Source organism: Mustela erminea, chromosome X, assembly GCF_009829155.1.
Source record: "Mustela erminea isolate mMusErm1 chromosome X, mMusErm1.Pri, whole genome shotgun sequence".
Classification (NCBI taxonomy): domain Eukaryota; kingdom Metazoa; phylum Chordata; class Mammalia; order Carnivora; family Mustelidae; genus Mustela; species Mustela erminea.
The window spans coordinates 91,978,257-91,997,500 of NC_045635.1; positions in this window are offsets into that span (position 1 = coordinate 91,978,257).

A 19,244-nucleotide genomic window follows, 5' to 3' on the forward strand; every position below is an offset into this window, starting at 1 on the left:
ATTTGGAAGCCCCGGGAGCACTTCTATGCTCTTTCCAACGGGGGTGGGGGGAGGGAGGTATCTGCCTGCTTTAATTTGCAGGGAGGTAAAATATTGGAGAAGATAAGAGATCTTCCCCAAACTCACCTGCTCTTTGAAAATGCTCTTCAGTTGCCTTGGCGAAAAGCCAATCCAAACAGTTAAAAAAAAAAAAAAAGCCAGAGAATGCAGGAATCCTGAATGCTACTCTTGGTGCGTGTCTAAACAAGAATAAGGGCAGTGGGGGCAGGGGGGCACCAGAAAGGGGGAGGAAAGACCCCTTGTGCATCCTAGGCAGGGAGCCAGTCCTACTCCATCACGTCGGGTCTCCCGTCTACTCATCAAGAGGAGAGGGACAAATGACATCGTGACAGCAGATTACTCTGCCAGGGTCACCTGCTCCCCTTGAGAGTTTCTCCAACACGGCGGGCCACGCCAGGGCCAAGAGTGAAGGGTCAGCCTGTGATTAGTTTGCAACTGCTTTGACTTGGGTTTTCTGTTTGGACCTCCTTAGTTATTGGCGCAGCTGTTCTGACCCAGTTGGGAGGAGGTGACGTGATTGACTATGTCGTATGTGTTGGGAGTCGTCCTTTTCAACCCTTCGTCCCATCCTGAAGGACTCCTTGATCTCCAGTAGCTGAAACAGTGGCTTCCTTCTCTGCATCTGCAAGGAAGGCTTTGTTCTGATAGTGTTCATTATCCCAGTGTGTCCAACCTTGGTTATGACCAGGTCAGAGAAAAGGGGTTGAGCGTTTCCTCAGCTCTTATTAGGAGTTAGGAAAAGGCTGCCTTTTCCAGACCTGCGAGGTAGGCTTTACGCACTATATCCCACTTCATCTTCGCCGCAAAGCTGCAAGGCAGGTACTGTCATTATGTTAATTTTACTGACAAGGAGATGGGGACTCAGGGCACATAATGCACGATCGCCCGATGGATAGGTGGGCGGCTGGGATTCACACCCAGGGTGGCTTAAGTCAACTGCACTGTATATCCCCTGCATAGCATATTTTGGGCCCCGCATAGCCCTGAAGACCAAAGGGAATCCTTAGAGAAATTTTCCTACTTTACCTTTTGCTAATAGCTATTATTACGATGACTGTTTATTACTACAGTTACTGATGCTGCTAGGATTCTTATGAAAACTGCCAGGGTGTTTCCAGCCCCGAATTCCCACCCAGCCCCCAGCACTGATAGGTGCTTCATACCCAGCCACCAGCTGTAGGGGTCGAATTGAGACCTGGTCCAGGAGTCTGCAGCTCCTTTTTGCATTTTTCCGGATGGTGTGCAGGGCAACACAGGAAGTGTAAGGCATTCACCATTCGGGTATGTTACTGACTATTGCCCAGCTCCTTAAATATGCTCAGTAAACTGAGCACATATTCGATGAATAATCCGTAGCTCCAGCCCTGGAGTGCTCATCAGACTTTCCAGGTGGACATGTATGAAAAGCGTACCTTTTAAGGTCTTTCATTTACCTGCCATAAAAACCAAGCATGACCTGTCATGAATCTATCAGACTTCGTCTAAACAGGGCCCTGCGAAGGGGTGGAAAGAGTATCAGGTGGACAAAGGCTTGCCACTAGCAGGGGACAGTAAAGTGCTTAATGAATGGGGGCTACAACCCCTATTTTGGGGTCCCAGAGATAGAAACAGAGCCCAGAGCGGGGAAGGGGGCAATCCTTATTGTCATTTTCCCTTTCTGACAGTTGAGGCTCAGAGATGTTAGGTAGAGTGCCCTGCGTCACACAGCTTTTTGGCAGCCAGTTGGTTGTATGCCCAGAGCCCTCGCATAGCCACTAAGTTGTATGGCCTCCCTTACCTTCGGACTGAACTCCCAAGTCAAGGGTTCTCTATTCTGTTTGCCTGAAAATTAAAATTAAAAATCAAGGACAATCTTGCTCAACTGAGCCAAGAGGATAAACATTAGAAATAGCGACTAGTAGGTAGAAACGTTGTCAGCAGGAGTTCTACAAAGGTGCAGAAAGACATCCAAGGAAGTTAACAATGACGGGGCTCGGAAAGGGCTGCCTGTTGATGGTTGATTGGATCCCCGCCAGCCCTCACCTTCCCCCTGCACCTTCCCACTCTGCAACGAGAGCACAGCTCACCTAGAGACAGCCAATAATTATAGTTGCCCATTAGTGAGCACTTACTAGGGGCCTGGCCCTGGGCTGAACACCTACATCCATTCACTCAGTTGCTCTCTCGCGCAGCCGTCTCAGAGTGAGTGCTATTGTTTCCCCCCATTTTTACACGGGGGGCCATCAGGCTCAAAGACGTTAAGTAATGGGCCCAAGTTCATACAGCTGGTTGGAACTGGAATTTGAAGCCTGAAGCATCTGGTTCCCAGGCCAGAGCTCTTAATTCCTGTATTTAATGAATGTCTGTTGAAGGAATAAACAGATGAATGAATGGACAAATGTATTAATTCATTTCACTTTACTTTAACAAACATTTATTGAGGGCTCCCTATGTATCAGCCCCTGTGCTAGGCATTGAGGATTCAAATGTTAAACACTGGAGCACAGGCACGCCCCCTACGTGGTCACTGACCATGATCTCACTAATGTGGCAATGTGGCATGATTTCTTGGGGGGGGGGAGGGGAGTGATCTGAGTTTTTTTGAACCGCGGTTTTTAATGACGCAATTAAATTTAACCCCAAGTAGGGGGTTGTGCGCCGGTGAGCCAAGAGTTTCAAATGAGAATGTGCCTTTGATTCAACACTGATTCAGCCAGAGAATGGTTACTCCAGGAACGGAGCTGTAACTCCTATCACTCTAGCTAACTGCTTTTCCATCTATCATGTCTGTCTCCTGTCGAACCCTCCCACGGTACAAAAGTTATCTGTACTCTAATGGACAATTATCCCATCTATCATCCTGCTGGTCCTGCTGATTGCTGGCAGTCTACTTGCCCACGGAGGAGACTTACAAGTAGTCACGACTGATGATGCACTGGGAAATTGCTCATCTTTACACATTTTAAATCCATGCAGAATGAATGTCCTTGCAGGTTCCCTTTTTAGCTGCATTTGTTTTCCCGGTTATGTAAGAGTATATTATAGACATTCTTCACCTGCACCTGAAACATGGCCTCTGAATATTTCACAAGCCTTCCAGGCAGCAGCCTCACAGATGTTACAACGACAAATGAATGAGATAAACCCACCTGGGATTGGAGCAGAAACGCAGGCACTGGACCTGGGGCTCTGGTGGCTGGTCATCATCATGTCAGGGTGATCCCCACCTGCCTTTTCCTTTCTGGGTATTTTGAAGAGCATCCCAAGTTGATTAGGGTCGAGGTGAGGACCCAGGGTGCTGAAAGTAAGGGGTTGAGTGGACAGTGAGAGATCCCTGTTGGACTCCCCGAGGTGACAGCTATGAGATTTGAGGACAGGAAAGCTCCCGCCTCCCCACCTCCCATGCCTCCCGCATCCTTATTTCTCATCTAAGTTTACTTCCTAAGCAGTTCTCAAATTTGAGCCACTTTGTCCAGGCCTCCCACCACTGCTTTGGTCGAGGACTCCCTCACTGTCTTAGTAGTGACCAGAGGCTCTCAAAGTGTGGTCCTGGGGCCGGCGGCAACAGTATCTCAGAACTCATTTAGAGCAGATACTTACTAGAGACCTAAGGAGTCAGAAACCCTGGGGGGGGGGCACTCTCCCCATTTTGTGTTTAACAAGGCTTCCAGGTGATTCTGGTAACACTCAAATGTGAGAATTCCCACTCTTAAGTCATGGTTTAGAATAAACTGGAGGAGCTTTGAAAAATTCCAATGCCTCCCCCACAGTCTTATTAAATCTGAGTGCCTGGGGGTTGGACCTAGTCATAGGTGTTTTTTTAAAGCTCCCACAAGCGATTCCAACGTGCAGTCAAGGCTGACAACTACTGCTCTGTAGGATGAAGTCCCGATTCCTTAACTTGGCAATTCTGACTTCTTTGCTCTTACCTTTCCATGCTCCCATAGAAGGAGCTCACGTGGTGATTGAATCAGAGGGCATCATTACAACTCTCTGAGACCAGAGACAGTCTCTTATTTCTGTGCATTTGCACCATGTTTCCCACTAGCTGGTCCTCCTCCCCCTTCTTCACCTAACTGCCATCTTCTCATTGAGTATGCATAACTCCGAAGACACCCTTGCGGAAGAGACTTCCCTGACCTTTCCAGTCTGGGTCAGATGACTCTTCTCCGTACTCCCACAGCGTCGCTAGCATGACGCCTGCCACACCACCCTGTTATTCTCTGGGCCGTTGTCTGCCCCTGCACCCGTAACTTAATCTGATCCTAGCCCCCAGCATGTGGGGCTGTCATGCTCTGTTTACTTAACTGCCTCCATCACTGTGAGCAGCTCAAGGCTGGAGTGGCAAATCTCGGGCATCCTTGCCCAGCACATGTCTGGTGCTCAGCAAACACCTGTAGAATGGACAACTAAATAACGTGAAGCCGCTTTTCTTTTTGGTGTCTCCCACCACTATTCCTGTCTGGGCCCCCACTGCTTTCTTGCAAGGGTCTCCTGATTAAGCCCCACCCCTCCTTTTTCCGATCCCCCCCTGTACTGCATCCACCATGTGGTTTCCAAAAAAACCACACTCACTATATCCTGCCCGTAGTCAAAGACGTTCGGCGATTCCTCACTGTCTGCAGAGCAAATATGAAAGTCGAGTTCAAGGTCCCACCCCCGAGCATCCCTACTTTCCCAGCTGTACACCGTCCCCACCCGCACCCCCTGCCTCCTGCTCCCCTGTATAGGAGTGGCTACAACATTTGTGGGCCCTGGCACCAAGTGGGAATGTGGAGTCCTGTGTTCAAAAGTTATTAAAACTTTCAAAAACAGTGACAGCAGCACAGAGGCACAGGCTTGTCCCTGCATGTGTCTAGCATGCTAGCCAAATGAACTCACTGCTCCCTGAACCACTCTGTGGGATCCTTTGCTCGGTGATGTTGGTCAGACAGTGTCTTCTCTACCCACCTCACCAAACCAAAGCTCCTTTCCCGCATGGAGCCACCTGCCTGTCTTTTAGGGATCTGTCCCATCCTTCCAGACCACAGCACTTTCTACCATGCAGACCAGTCTCAGTGGTTATTTTTATATGTGTGTAGCCATGTCTCTCTAGTGGATCTTGATCTATCGAGAGCAGGGACACTTTCCTGTTCCTCTTCGTACTTCATACCGACCTAGTGCAGCATTTCGTACTCATCTCATTCTTGCACTGGTTTAGTTAGGGGGAAAAAAGGCCTTAACCCCCGTAGCTGAATCTGCCAAAAGGATACTGGACACCAAGAACCTGACTTGAATCCCTCGTTATTAGCTGTGCAACATCGGAGGAGTCAGTCTGTTCTCTGAGTCCCAGCCTTGCCGTCTGTAAAAAGATGATACTTTTTCTAATTATCTTCTGCTGACATTTTGTTCTTTGTGAATGTTTTCAAAATCTTTTGCTTTTTTTTTTTTAAATACATCTAAAACTTAAAAAAAGCTCTATCACAAAATTACAATATCTGAATCTGTGAGGATCTAATACCGGCTTTTGTTGTTTCTGGCTTCATTGGGTGATTTTTGATTTTGGATCTTGGGTTTATGTTCAGCCACAGTTTTCCATGGTAATCGGATGAATACTGATGCCAGGTGTGTTCCTTTAGAATGGATTTGTGTTTGACCTTCCAGGTGCTACAGGGACTATTTAAGTTCCAAAGGCAGGAGCCATGTGTTGTTTGCCTCTATGAACTGGGCTCAGTTCAGGGTCTTGTAGATGCTCAACATGTATTTGTTGATTAAGTGGATAGAGAAATAAGACATCGATGAGCTTCCTTTGGAAGCCCAGTAAGGATCGTGACCTCTGGTGGTAACGAAGGATGGTAGTTATATCAGGTATATCATAACTGCTAACATTTATTGAGTTCTTTTTTTTAAAAAAGATTTTATTTATTTGTGACAGAGAGAGCACACGAATGTGAGGGAGGGGCAGAGGGAGAGGGAGAAGCAGGCTCTCCGCTGAGCAACTGAACCTGACTCAGGACTCACTCCCAGGACCGTGGAATCATGACCTGAGCCGAAGGCAGATGCTTAATCTACTGAGTCACCCCGGTGCCCTATTTACTGAGTTACAGTGGGTTGGTCTAAATGTGCCATGTGTATTAACTCATTTAATTCTCTCTACAGCTCTGTAGGGAGGTGCAGTTATTGTCCTCATTCTACGGAGGGGGCACCAGGCTCAGAGGGGCTGAGTAACTTGGCCAAGGTCACAGAGCTAGAGAATAGTGGAACTCAGATATGAACCCAGGCACCCTAGAGACATAGTCACCACCGTCCCATATTGGAGAAGAGAGCAACAGTGATGACAGCAGCAGTAGGGCAGAAAATTTAAGTCCTGCTGAAGGGGCTGTGAGAGCCACGCGAGCTTCGGACTTGGCATTGTCTTGGATTGTCAGTTAACCCTTGCCTGTAGCATTTCTCCCCTGATCTAGAATAAAAGCTCTTTCTGAAAGCAGAAACTATGGATTATGGCTCTTTGAGATGCTTAAAATACATGCACTCACCGAACAAACAAACGTTTTGCAATTATACATGAGTGCTTTAAATAAATCACTTCACATCTTGTGCGTCAGACTGAAATTGGTGATAAAGTTTTCACTTTGCTTTAAAAACCTGAAAATGCCTATATGTGGCCATGACACAGTGGTATAATGACACCTTGCATTTTTCTCGTGTATGGTACTCGGGACCCCCCCACGCCCCTCACCCCCGCCCCGGGAATGAAGGAAGACATTTGGATCTTGCCTTCACAGGCCCCGAGGCTGTTAGGAACCAAAGGCCACTGTGTTTGTAACCCATTCACTTGGCTGCTGTCCAAATGCAGGAGGGCCTGAAGGAAAGGGGGGCCTTTATTTGCTCTTATCCTTGCCAAGGGGAGGAAAGAATTCTAGTGTGGACTCTCAGTAAACATTCTAGGTCTTCCCTGCAGTGCTGCTCTGAGGGAGTGAAATCCCCAGTTTCCACCAATCTTGGTTCAATATTTACCTGGGGGGGGTGGTGGGCAGGGGTTGGGGTGGGGTGACAGGGTCATGGTGAGCCTAGGACAGATTTCCAGAATGAAGAGGAATGGCAACCGGGATCTTAGAAGCCCAGATTGGGCAGTTAGCCACCCACGTTCCCAATTGCACTTTCCCTATGGGTGGGAGGTGACTATTATAAGGGTGAAGGGAAGGACTTCGGTATCCTGGCATGAAGACAGGCCCTGGGATCAGGAGTCTGTCCCATGACTGTGCTAACATGCTCATTGTCCCTAGCTTGTTAAGGGGCACACAGCAAGTCCTTCTCCCCCCGACCCCCCCTCAGCAGACTAGAACTCCCCTGGGACGTTATTGCTGACGAATTTTTAATGTGGGTCACGTTGGGTTTGAGCAGTGTGAGGGATGTTCAGGCAGCTGGCGAGGTCTGGGCTGGAAAGAGAGATATGAAGATCAGAAGCATATAGGGGAGAGTTGAAACTGTCCGAGGGGAGTATATGGAAATAAAAGCAGAGGAAAGGGCTCTCAGGGTCATTGCGGTCTGTAAGGTAGGAATGGGGCCTCGGAGGCGTATGGGTTCGAGGAGGCTTCATGTATTCCTCCATCCATTCAGGCAACATTTGTTGAGCTTTCCGCCAGATACAGACTTTGAAGAGGAAGTTGAGGATTTAAGAGGGAGAAGGGTTAAGAGGGGATCCCTGGGTGGATTCCGATGAAGGAATGTCTCTTGCCAGGACAGCACATCTGTTAACACAAAGCTGCATCTGTATCCCAGCCAGCTCTAGCCCCCACCTCAGGCCCCGCTTCCCACCCACCCCCACAAGATGGGCAGCCACATGGTGGCCTCCTACACCTCTTTACCGCCCATGTTCTTTCTAGGCGGTTGACGGTGGTGCCAGCGACACCCCTTCTTAGAGCTCAGGCAATCCCCAGGGGCTGGCGCTGGGGGTGGGGGGTTGGTTGAGAGTTTCGAGAAAAAAAGCTGGAGAAGGAGCTGTCTGTCTGTCTGTAATTAGCTCCAGCTGCTGTCGCGCGGCAGCACTGGGGGCGGTCAGGAGTGTGAAAGCGCGCCTATGAACCTGTGTGCATGGCGCCTCATTCCGATCACTCTATTTTTCAAAGTATTGTGCGCTGGCTTCAGCCTCCCTGCTCTGCGATCTCTCCTGTCCCTGAGGATCCCGAAGGACAGAGTGTTCCGCAGGCAGCACCAGCTTGAATCACTAATGCTGCTAAGCAGGAGGACAACAAATATAGGCCCCCATATGTCCTGGATATGCAAGCCCCTGTGCTCTCCCTCCACCCCCACTTCCGGAATGTTTCCGACCAAGTGAAGCCCCAGCACTTGAAATTAGCAACACCGCACTTCTGCACAGCCTTCTGGCAGAGAGCTTCCGCAGCTGTCATGCTGTGCACCCTCGGCCAGCCCCGAGGGGCAGCGTTTTACAGGTGAGGACCCGGCGCGCAGGCAAGCAGAGCGATTTGCACCAGGTCATCGGGCTGCTTGGGGGAGAGCTGCATCTGGTACCCCTCCACTCCCCTGGTACTCCGGAGAACCCGCCAGCCGTGGCTCCAATATCTGCTTCAGCAATTGCTGAAAACTGGGACTGTCTCTGCTGAGCCCAGCTCGAGAGTTAATTTAGAGCCTGCTACGTGTGTCCACGACCATGCCAGCACTTATAGGGGCCTCAGCATGGCCCCTGTCCTCAAAGAGATTAACAACTTCTATACTCATCTTTCTCCTACCGCAGCCCTGGGTGGGGGGTGATGGGGGAAAATAAGGAAGGATAGAAAGATGGGGAAGGAAAGGAAAAACCAGAGTCCCCACTAAGTGTCAGGCACAGAGTGGAGCACATGGGTCATGATATATGCCATCCGTATGATGTTTGTCATACTGATGGATACCCACACATACACCCAATCAATCCATCAATTTCCATGGATCAACACATTTATTTAGCTGACTCATCGATGCAAAGAGTTTAGGATGGTGTCTAGCCCCTAGGGATTGCTGAATGGATGCTAACTATTCTTTCTTTTAACCAACATCTTCGTATCATTACCTGCACAAATATGAAATACACTATCTCATTTAATCCTTCCAGCTCTGGGAAATAGCAACTATTATTTTAGCCGCAACTTAAAAATGAGAAAACGAACAGCTTAATGTATCCAAGCCTGGGGGAATACTGAGAGTCCAAAAGTATGGTCCCTGGCAGCCTTTCGGGGATCTTTTCATATAGTAGGAGGGACCAAGACACACAGAACTCGTAGTCCAGTGGGTGCCTGGGGGCACTGTGACCCAGTATCTGGGGAAGTGAAGGAGAAGTCACAAGCGAAGGATGTTGGAGCTGGTTCCAGAGGGATGGAAGGTTTTTCCAGGAGGAGCGTTAGAGGGTGGGGCAAAACATCCCAGGCAGAGGGAACAGTATCTGTGCGAATATTCGTGTTCCAGAGGGCGGGACAACTGGTGTGGGGTGCGCAGTTGGCAGCAGTGGCAATGGGTGGGAAAGGGGGCTGGGGTCAGCTTAATCCATGGCCTTGTTGTCCAAGCTGAGAGTTCTGCATTTTGTTCTGTGATCCATAGGGAGCCATCAGAAGTTTTTAGTAAGGCAGAGGAGTGACAGCCCAGGAAGACAACCCTTTCAGGAAGGGAGAGAGAAGCCCAAATCTGGTAGACCCATTGGAAGGCCATCTCAAGGATTCTGGGAAGAGGTGCCAAGTGCTCTGGACCAGGACTGCGGCAGTGAGAACGGAGAAGAGGGGCCATTCCAGGGACGTGTCCTCACAGAGAAACCACAGGCTGGGTGTCATGGAAGGCCAAGGAGACAGAGATGGTGACAAAGCCCCTGAGGTGGTGGCTTGGGTCTGCGGTGAGATGGTTAACCAAGACAGGGAACACAGACTATCAGTTGGCAGAATGATGAGTGGAGGCAGGTGACAAGTTTGGCGGGGACACGGATGCCAGTGGGACCTGCGCACAGACACGTCCTGCAGAAGCGGGTGGCAGATGGAGGCAGAGAAGCCACCAGGGTCCAAGAGGCATTGGTTGGCGCCATAGGACCAGACGGAGTGTCTCTTCTCCCGTTTACTCCTCCAGCGCAAGGGCTGGGGACAGAGCCGGGTGAACCTTTGGTGAGGGACACCAGCCCGGAGTGAGAAGATGCTTTTCTTTCCAGCTCCTTCCAGAAATCTCCTCCTTTCCTATCAGGAACAATGGCCATTTTCCAGGGCAAAGGGAGGTGCTCCGTGTACAGAACTCACTTCCACACAGGGGCCGTGAGCCAAGGAAAGGATGGTCATCTCAGCTTTTGAATTCTTGACAGGGGTGGGTAGGGGGTGGGGAGCATTTGGGACACCCGGGCATTTGGGACAGAACAGACAGATTCCACGGCTGTCCAATGACCTCGGGAAGGTTCAGTGCAAACAACTGAGACTTCAGCACTAAGGAGCCGGGAGGACATTCACGAAGGCCTTCTTCAAGATCCAGGCTGCTTGAACCACAGCCGGTCTCCTAGGAGTCCTAAAACTTTAATTAGACCCGGCAGGCCCCATAACCAAATCCCGTAATCCCGTAAATCTAGAACAGTAAGTTAGGCATGAGAGTTTTAGTCACACTCCGAAATTTGTAGGAGACCCCAAACTACCATTTCCTTTCTGAGCCTCTGCATGACCACTGACCAACTCTTTCCCCAGAATGATGTCTCCAGACTGGCCTTGGCCTCCCCTGAAACCCTGAAGACATCTACAGATCTCTCTGTTGAATCCCCGGGACCACGTCAATAATGGTTCTTAACACTTTACACACATGAACTCATTTATTCTTCATGAGGATCACAGACCCTGTTTCTGCATATATATAATATTTATAGTAACAATAATGGTGGTTGTTTGCATGGTTCGAGATGTATGAGATAACTCCTAATTCCACACGAACACCACCACGAGATAGGTGTTATTACTATCTATAGCCCCAGCCAGCTCCAAACACCTCGAGAGAAAGACTCTCTGTCCATTTGGCACCTTGGGGTGATTTAGGTGTGCAGACCCTGCTCGGGGGTACTTGTGATGCAGCCAGAGAAGGTCCGAAACTCAGAAGGCAGTTACGTGTTCTCCCGGAGAGAGTCCTATAGGCTGGGGAGAGTTCTAGGCATCTGAGTCCTGTGACTTTGCCCTCCCTGCCTCCTGCCCCCTTCCACTAGAGGGAGCATACTCTTTCTTCAGGTGTGGTCCATGGGGAGCTTTTTAAACTTGTCCATTCCAGAGATGAGCCCCAGACCCAGAGACTCTCTATCTCTATGGAGATAGTAGCTTTATCTTCGAGAGGATGGAGGTCTGCCTTCTGATCCTAGAGGTGCCACAGGCATGCCTCGGGGTCCGTCGTCCCCTTCCTCACCCCCACCCCCACCCCCAGCCAAGCAGAGAAGCTGGGAGGACTAGAATGCAGAGAGCACGCTGAGGGCATGCTTGCACAGAAAGCAAAGCTCTTTCTGCCACCACACCCCTTGCAAAAGAGTGGATTCTGTATCCTCGGGAGAGGGTGGGGAGGGAGAAGAGAGAGAGGAAGTGAAGGAAAGCTTCTTGAAGCTGGAGCACCCTGGAGCCCAGACAAGGGAGTATCCCGAGGGAGTTGGGGGGTGGGTGGGGAAGAAGGGAGGGTCGGAGAAGTGGTGGAGAGCTCGGTATTTCTTCATGCTCCAGCTGCGCTGAGCTTCCCCGGAACCAGACAGAGTTTTAGGTGGGACCCTTTTCCTTTTCGTTAGTGGTTTGGGACCTGCAGCCTTCTGGACTCCGTCCTCCCAGAACGGAGTCTCTTGCACAGCTAGGGAGTGGGTAGCAGTGCTCAGATGGCGTGGCTAGGGGAAGCCCGGGGAAGGGTTTCATGAATGCTTGGCAGAGATGCCATCTAGTTAGCTAGGGAATGGAGTAGAGGCAGAACTGGTGGGAGCAAAGGCTTGGGGACACTAGTACCTTGTGGGACTTGGAGGAAAAGGAACAGAGGGCTTCTTTAAGGAAATGGCGAGCCTTCCCCAAAAATCTAGCCACGTTAGACCTGACTTGCACAAGACCATCTCCTGTTCTATCCATTCTCAGATGATGGTGCATACAGTAGAGAGCCGGAGATCTTAGCCACTGTTGGTTTTTGTTAAGTACTTGCTCTGTACCAGGCACTGTGCTGGGCTCTATTGGCATCAGCTCATTTGAGCACTCTCTGCTAGATCCTATTACTATTGTGCCCATTTTACAGATGAGGCTCAGATAGGTTACATGACTTGCCCCAGGCTGCACAGCTAGCAAGTGGCAGAGCCAGGATTTAAAACCAGTCAGTTTTACTCCAAAACCCTGTCCACTAAGCCCTGGGAAGGATGTGGGAAGAGGGTGATGCCTTACAGCTTTTGGTGAACAAGGTGGGTCACTGTTATCGATCGTGAATCCCCAGAGGTATGAATTCAGCCCTGGTCCCAGGGGAAAGAAAGGGTGGGAACAGAGTCTCAAAGCCTAAGTCCCCGTGTGCCCCCCTCCATAGGGCCACCCTCCTGGGCGGGAGAAGTGCCAAGGTTGAGGGGCAGCCATCTAGATGAGTACGAAATCTGTTTGATTCTTTGTGCTGAGGTCTTTTCACCATTTAGAGGGCCCGAGTTCAGTGGCTCAGTATGTGAGATTCGCCCTCCTCCCTGTACCCCAGTTTCATGAAGTGGGTCTTTGTCTGAGTCCTGAGTCTCTGCCTCTGTCAATTGCCTTGTACTCCACTATAGCGAGAATAGAACTTTTTTTTTTTTTTGCTTGTTTGTTTTTGTTTTTGTTTTATTTTTCCTTCTAGATGAGCTTCTTGGTACTTTTGGCCTTGGCCAGGGTCCTGTTTTTAGATCCCTGTGCTGGGACTCATGTTTGTACCTACAGTGATCTCCTGTTCCTAGTCTCTCTTCTTCCTTCTATCCGAAGCTGCTGTCAGGATGGGATGCATCCAGGTGAAGCTTAACAGGTTGACCCTCCCCAAGAGGTTGGCATTTTAACTGATGCCTAAGCCCCGAGTCAAAGGAATTATGTACTTAAGAATTTTCAAGCCCTTGGGAGTGGATGGGGAGAGATTTGGAAAGGCAAGGGAACGTTCTTAATACTCCTGGAATGCCATAAGGCAGACATAAAATTTAGGTTACTGCCAAGCCAGAGTCTAGATTATTTTGGTTAAAATCAGAATCCATCACATAGGGCGAACTCCTCCCCACTCCGCACTCAAGGCTTTGACAAAAGTCTCCCAGATCATTAACTTCCATGATCCAAGCATCTTTTTCTCAGAGCTCTTCGGAAGGAGGAAGGCAGAGAAACTCCCTGAGTTACCAAAGACCACACAAACAAGCAGCAATCAAAGCAAAACCAAATTCCTCCTGAAGGCAGTTCACTTGTAGAGCCTGATAACTCATTTGGTCTCCACCCGACACAAGGTGAATTTCCTGTTTTAATTCCTCCAGTGCCAAAATTAACGGCCTGAGAAATTGAATGTAGCCAGTCTTGGTCTAATGAACATCTTATGCTTTTAAGTATCTTATGCTAAACACAGTGCTCCTTTGATGGTGCCATGTGGAAATAACAAGGCAAGATCCCTGGCCTGGCCTGGCCTGGCCTGGCTTTCTTCATGGCTGAAGAAGTCATTACAGAAGCCTAGAAGGACACTGTGCCTAGCCAGGTTCATGGCCCGTTTTCCAAATGTCTTCCTATCAGAGACGCTCGCACTTCACCTCCAGATGAATGCTGTACCCAAAGCATGATTGAGTTTTGGCATTGGCCGAGGGGGGTTGGTGTGTGGAATCGGGTATCAGGGCCTGGCTCTGTTATCCTGGGCCATTTTGAGGCAACTTCAGTGGTCCCCCCAAAGAAAGGCTGACTGTCCCCCCTGTGGAGCTGCTTCAGGACTGACAGGCTAGTCAGAGACAGTCCAGCCTCTCAGGAAAGTGGTAAATAAAAGCATCAGAAATGCTCCTTTCTTGGGGAGCCTGTAGGCGATTTTGGCCTCTTTCCATTAAAATAGGAAGGCATTGAAAGGGACCATTTCACCGCAGAGCATGGAGCGTCCCCATTGTGGCAGCCTTTCTAACAGGGCGGCACCACACCACTCCTCCGTTTCACCATGCAAGAGTTTCTAAATTCTCATTGATACCCTTTCCGCTTACCACATCTTTCACTATTTTAGCAAATTGCTGCATAAAAGATGGAGAAGCCAGCAGGGGCTGTGCCCACAGTCGTAGCTGTGGTGGCGTTTAGGAAATTCAAATGCCCGGGGTGTGCTTCTCCCATTAAGTCCAACAAGAGGAATTAGGTGTGTACAACACCGATGAACAGGAGACCCCAAAGGAAGGACGGGTGAAGTTTCTGGTATGCTCGGGAAAGAACAAAGAGGCATTTTCATTCTCCCAACTAAAGAAGCAGTTCAGGGCCGGGGGTGGTGTGTGTCGGGGGGGGGGTTGTCAGGAATTCTTCCAACGCCACAGGCCTGTCCATACCTGATTCAGATTTGGATGACCTTCTCCAAGTCCCCCCCCCCACCCCGAAAGCCAACGTGAGCGGCAGTGAGCCCCGGTACTTACAGGTGCAGAGGATTTTAGGGCAGGAAAATGGAGACCACAGGCTCCTGAATGCCTGCCGAGTCACTTGCATCAGATTAGGAAGTGATGATTGGAAGCAGAAGATGCTTGCAAAATCTTGTCGTTCTCCAACTCCCCTGCAGCCCTTGTCTTTTCAGTCCATATGCACTCAGACCACCCCCCTAGGACATCTGTCTCTCTAGGCTGCCTGGTGCCTCCGTGCCCCCTTACCGAGAGGGTGCTGGCAGCTACAATGCCTCTTGGAGCCTGTGGCCGGGCCAGGTAGTCAGGCTCCCGGGATTAGGTTGGCAAGAGCGTCTGTCCTCCACAGGATCAGCCCGGAGAAAAAGAGAGCGTGAGCGAGCCTGAAAATGGGTCCAGGACTGCAAGCTCCAGGTCCTTAACATGTTCCTGGCGTATTCCGAAAGTGGCATCCACAGCAGAGAAAGTGTCCCAAAATAGCTCAGGCTGCCAATGCCTCGCTGAAACCTGAAAAAGAATTGCTGAATTCAAAGATCTGGGTCGCTGTGGGTGTGTGATCAAAGTGCGGATTTGTTGGGGGGGGAGGAGGAACTCCAGCCATGAGCTTAGGAGAGGCACGAGGTCACCTGGGGGCACAGCCTAGCCTTCTCTTTTCCAACTTGCTTGAGTTGGTGGCAGTGTCAGAAGGCTTGCCTGTGCTGAGGCAGGGGGCTGGCAGGAGGTCCCAGGGATGCTGCTTTCATTCCCAGAACTCTGATGCACTAACAATATAAAATAGCAACGCTCTATTTTCTGCATTTCAAACGAGGGAACTGATAAGTGGGCAAAGGTCTCTTTAAGGTGTCGGCTTCTTAAAAATCAACAGAAAAGAGCAAATAGTAGGGGTTCTGTGACTTTCTTGGGATTTGGGAAATCTCCCATCTCTGGCTTCCTAGCAGGCGGCATCGTCTATACATTGTTGCCAATGGTACTGGGAAGAATGAGGTCTCATTCCTTTCATCAGGTCTGTCAAGAATTTTAGCATGATCTGCAGACAACACGGTAGAAAGTTCAGCACCTGTCTTTCTTGGACCTGCCTCGCGGGTCGAAGAAGATAAAGCACAGAAGTTAGTGTTTAGTACCAGCTCGCCTGACTTGCTGTGTGACTTGGGGGAAGTCACTTCTCTTCTCTGGACCCAGCTCCCGCCTCTGTAAAATGCACATAATGACAACTCCCACCCTAACCCTAACGCAAGGGTGTATAGTAAAGATTAATGCAAAGAGTCAGAAGAATGGTACTCTGGGCCAGGCTTCCCACTCTTGGTAAAGGTTCTTCGGGGGACCCTTCAAGTAGGCACTAGTATCCTGCCTCAACATGCATACTAGGCATTGTGGCTTTACGCTTAAGGGTCGGTATCATTCCTGCCTCCAAGCTGTGGGATTTTTGGCTGGTTGTTTAATGCTTAGTATCTCCATTTTTCTCATCTCTCAAGTAGGTATACCAACAAATAATGGCATAGGTACACAATACCTTGTCTGAAACCCTTGCAGCTAGATGTCTTTTAAAGTTCAGGAATTTTGGATTAAGGAGAGTGCTAGGGTACATTTCTATTATATAACACCCCAGTGGGATCTGGGGCAGTCTCTTGTGCCCAAATACATTAATATTTATAACTGGGATAAGTGAATAGCCTGTCGATTCGGGCCCCATTTTGCCACCAAATAAGCTTGCCATAAAATTTCTATTTTTGGAATCTTGTGATTGTTAGAAAGGCCGGCAAGTCACTGTAGATGAATGAAAGAAACAAACAGGGGTGCCTGGGTGGCTCAGTCGGTTAAGCGTCTATCTGCCTTTGGCTCAGGTCATGATCTCGTGGTCCTGGGTTTGAGCCACGCATCGGGCTCCCTATTCATCAGGGAGTCTGCTTCTCCCTCTCCTTCTGCCCCTCTCCCCTCCTGCTCAAGTGCCCTCTCTCTCAAATAAAGTCTTTTTAAAAAAGAAACAAATATTTACCACTTGCCACACCCCAGGTATTGTTCTAAGTAGTTTATATGCCTAAACTCATTTAGTTAGACCCTTAACCCTGTGAGACGGACATGATTGTTATCATCCCAAGGCTTAGAGAGGTCAAATCATTCGCCCAGTGTCCCAAAGCTGATACGAGGCAGAGCTGGGGTTCTAACCAAGATAGCTGGGTGGGTACCGCTCTTTACAGGAAGTCTCCTGACTTTTCAATGTTGGCAATTAATTACACAATGTTCAGAAACATTGTACGGGTCAAATAAAATCTGCCAGCAGTCTGGATCCTGCCTGGGACTGCCAGTTTGCAATGAAGAAATAGACACAAAAGTGCTTTGAGAACTGAAAGACGTCTTCTAGAAACAGACAGTCTCATTTTAGGGTTAGTGTGGTTGTTGTGGTGGCGGTGGCGGTGGTAGCGGTAGCTGTTTTCCTCTGTGGTCTCGTTGTTTTTTTGAAGACTGGCATTCCTGGCCTGATGGAGAGGAAAAGTCGGAATTCAAGGGAGACTACAGTGAACTTGAACGCTTCGTTCCTTTGGCAGGCTGGATAAATGAGAAGCCTAGGTGTACTGGACGGGCTAAGCCTCAGAATTCCTGCCACACCCACGGGCCCCTTCTAAGGAGTTTCCATCCACAGACCCTAGCTGGGGGAAGTAGAAGTTTCTTATGAATAGGTGGCTATGTTTGGTACCACGTGACCCGCACCCCCCACCCCCGCCGCCCCCCGGCAATAGCCTATTGAGCCAGGAGAGAGCCGTCACTCTATAGGCTGGCAAGCAGCCTATGAGGGACCTCAGGATGAGAACTTTGCCCGACAAGCACAGTGGTGACGAAGTTCGGGCCAATGAGAGTCTGGCGCTTGGGGAGTTTGAATAGGAGCCCTAGAAAGAGGGAACAGTTGGCACCTGGAGCAGAAGCCGAACACAGAGACACAGGGCCCACGAATAAAGCAGGACCAGGAGAGATTACTGAACCTCACCTAAATGCCAGACACTTGACACATGTTTTGTTGTTTAAAACATTCCAAGAGCCTGTGAGGTAGGTGCTGTTACTCTCCCTGCTTTACAGACAAGGAAACTGAGGCGGAGTCATTAAATGCTGGGGTCGAAGCCCAGGCTTGTCGGATGGAAAAATCAGGCTGCTCGACGCCTCTAAGCCAATGATTCTAAAACTCTAGGGTGCGTCAGGCAGAATCGCTTGGGTCAAAATGCAGATTCCTTGGCTTCACCCCAGACCTACTAAGTCTGGGAAAGTGGAATGCGCCTCTCCCCTTCTGCCCCTCCACTCCCCCCGCCCCCCAAATCTGCATCTCCATTGTAACAGTCCTCTTAGGGGGCGGCTAACACAGAGGGTCCCTGACCACACTTGGAGAGATGCAGTTTGGGAAAGTATGGGAACAAGGTCAAGTATACTGCACTGCCCTCACCTTCGGGAACAGGGTCAATGTCAACTGACAGGAAAGATATGAATGCTCAGCAGTTTGTCCAGAGGACCCTACCTGCTCTGCAAGGTACGGAGCTCCCAGCTAACATGTGTTCACTAAGCATTTTCCACGAGGAGCGCAAATTGCAAGAACTTAGTGCATGCGCAACAGAACACAGGAGAGAAAATGACCAAATATGGAGAGATGGGTTGTAAACCACAACATTTAAAATGTTAACCTAACTTCTTAGGCTGCTCGTGGCGGGTCTTCTCAGCCCTCCAATAATTGTGTAAGATTTCCATTCGTGCACTTATTGACGCCATTGATAAAAATGCTGACCTCCTTCTAGGTCGCTGTGCAAAGAATCCCACTCTGGTAATGGTATTGAACCGGTTTTGAATTGATCCACCTTTAGGAACTCTGCCTCGGTAAGACAAGTTACAATCTGAAAGTGGCATAGAGAGCCTTCAGTCGGAAACTGGTTTGTGGTCCAAGGGCTTAATGGCATCAGTCACGTATCAGACATGAGGGCTGTGTCGTCCAAGGGGTGGCATAGGTCAGATGTATTGGCTAAGACTCGTCTCAGCTGGGCTTGAATCTGTGCTTGGCAGCTTTTGTTTCTCTCACGTTTGTTCCTGCGCACGCTTTACCTAACAGTAGTGTCCTCACTTAGGCTAAGGTCAAACTCTGCTCTTTCCTCTTCTGGCCAGAGAGACTTTCTGTCATATAGATATCTGATCTTACACATGTTGATATTTTAGCTCTGAGTGAGTCCCTAAAGCAGGTCCCTGGAAAAGTGCCCGCCTTCCAGGAAAATTGCAGCAGCCTTCTGTGCAAAGAGAAAACCCGAGGACTATGTAGTCCACATTTCGTAAAGTGAAATCTATTTTATTTCAACGACTGTCCTTTATTCTGAGAGCACTGCCTTCTCTTTTGATGTTTAAAGTAAGCCCTTGCTATTTTTTTTTTTTCTGAAATGATAACTTAGTGTTGTTTGGTTTTCGTTCTTAATGTCTTTCCTTGGAAATAAAAAATAAAAATCCGGCAGCCCACGGTCTGTCTCCCAGTTCTTTGCTTTGCAAGGGCTGCGGGTCTGAGAAGCTGCTCTGGGTATGTCCTATGAGCACTTATGCCCTAAGTGCTTATAAATTACCTGCTCCATAATTTGCAGCAGAATCTCTCCGAGGGTTGACATCAAGCTTACAGCTCTGGAGTTTACAGTATACCGGTCTCTAG